Consider the following 2,183-nt stretch of genomic DNA (forward strand, 5'->3'; position numbering starts at 1 on the left):
AGTTGTATAGTTTCTGGTCTTACATTTAGATTTTTAATCCATTTTGAGTTTATTTTTGTGTGCGGTGTTAGAAAGTGATCTAGTTTCATTCTTTTACAAGTGGTTGACCAGTTTTCCCAGCACCACTTGTTAAAGAGATTGTCTTTACTCCATTGTATATTCTTGCCTCCTTTGTCAAAGATAAGATGTCCATATGTGTGTGGATTTATCTCTGGGCTTTCTATTTTGTTCCATTGAGCTATATTTCTGTCTTTGTGCCAGTACCATACTGTCTTGATGACTGTGGCTTTGTAGTAGAGCCTGAAGTCAGGCAAGTTGATTCCTCCAGTTCCATTCTTCTTTCTCAAGATTGCTTTGGCTATTCTAGGTTTTTTGTATTTCCATACAAATCTTGAAATTATTTGTTCTAGTTCTGTGAAAAATACGGCTGGTAGCTTGATAGGGATTGCATTGAATTTGTAAATTGCTTTGGGTAGTATACTCATTTTCACTATATTGATTTTTCTGATCCATGAACATGGTATATTTCTCCATCTATTAGTGTCCTCTTTGATTTCTTTCATCAGTGTTTTATAGTTTTCTATATATAGGTCTTTAGTTTCTTTAGGTAGATATATTCCTAAGTATTTTATTCTTTTCGTTGCAATGGTGAATGGAATTGTTTCCTTAATTTCTTTTTCTACTTTCTCATTATTAGTGTATAGGAATGCAAGGGATTTATGAGTGTTGATTTTATATCCTGCAACTTTACTATATTCATTGATTAGCTCTAGTAATTTTCTGGTGGAGTCTTTAGGGTTTTCTATGTAGAGGATCATGTCATCTGCAAACAGTGAGAGTTTTACTTCTTCTTTTCCAATTTGGATTCCTTTTATTTCTTTTTCTGCTCTGATTGCTGTGGCCAAAACTTCCAGAACTATGTTGAATAGTAGCAGTGAAAGTGGGCACCCTTGTCTTGTTCCTGACTTTAGGGGAAATGCTTTTGATTTTTCACCATTGAGGATAATGTTTGCTGTGGGTTTGTCATATAAAAATATCAAATGCTTCATGAATTTGCATGTCATCCTTGCGCAGGGGCCATGCTAATCTTCTCTGTATTGTTCCAATTTTAGTATATGTGCTGCTGAAGCGAGCACTGGGTATTGTTTTTGCTTTGGCTCCATCCCTTCATTCTTTCTGGAGTTATTTCTCCACTGATCTCCAGTAGCATATTGGGCACCTACTGACCTGGGGAGTTCCTCTTTCAGTATCCTACCATTTTGCCTTTTCATACTGTTCATGGGGTGCTCAAGGCAAGAATACTGAAGTGGTTTGCCACTCCCTTCTCCAGTGGACCACGCTCTGTCAGACCTCTCCACCATGACCCATGCGTCTTTGGTGGCCCTATATGGCTTGGCTCATAGTTTCATTGAGCTTGGTAAGACTTTTCTGTTGTGAAGTTCTAATCCTGTTACCTTAAAATGTAAGTATGGGAGTGGGTCTGGTAAAATTTGTATAACCTTGAGACATCCTTTTGATTTATCGTAATAACTCTCTTGCTAACACTAGTCAGGGAGGGGGCACTCTCTGCCCCCTTCTGATGTCAATGTCAGAAGCTTTGTTCTGTCCCTTTTCACTGTAATAAAACTTCTGCCACACAACAGCCCTGGGTGATCAAGGCTGATCCCTGGTCCCAAAGCTAAATCTTCATCTTCAGAGATCATGAATCCGACATCGTTCAGTGTAAGCTATCAGGATGTTCATAAAATGGCAGATATTCTTTGTCCCATAGAATAAATAGCAATGCTACCTCACAGGCAAATACCTGCGGCTGTCTTTTGTAGAATGTCAGCATTTCAGTCAACATCCATCGGCTGAAGGAAACCTATCCCCAATACCTTTGGCCAAAAGAGAACCTGATAGGATAAAGGGAGTTCACAGGCTGGAAAAGAGGGCTGATCCATCAGGAGGTCTAGGGAAGCACCGGGGGCTTCAACAGCAGGAGTCCACAGAGCACCCTCTGGCGCTGACACCTGATGACTCAGTTCTGACCTCCTGTTCTCTTTATTGTGGTGAAATGTTCCCTGATGGCTCAGTGGTAAAGAATCTGTCTGCAGTGCAGGAGATGCAGGAGACTCGGGTTCGATCCCTGGGTCGGGAAGATCCTCTGGTGAAGGAAATGGCAACCCACTCCAGTATTCTTG

At 40.5% G+C, this 2,183-nt stretch overlaps 1 non-coding gene across 1 annotated transcript; it reads right to left on the minus strand.

Moving 5' to 3' along the window:
* Positions 1-1,029: 1,029 nt before the first annotated feature.
* On the minus strand, positions 1,030-1,136 carry LOC128054929 (U6 spliceosomal RNA). Its single transcript, XR_008200070.1, has one exon. It is a non-coding gene; the product is annotated as a U6 spliceosomal RNA (small nuclear RNA).
* Between the last annotated feature and the right edge of the window lie 1,047 nt (positions 1,137-2,183).

Source organism: Budorcas taxicolor, chromosome 10 (genome assembly GCF_023091745.1).
Source record: "Budorcas taxicolor isolate Tak-1 chromosome 10, Takin1.1, whole genome shotgun sequence".
Lineage (NCBI taxonomy): Eukaryota > Metazoa > Chordata > Mammalia > Artiodactyla > Bovidae > Budorcas > Budorcas taxicolor.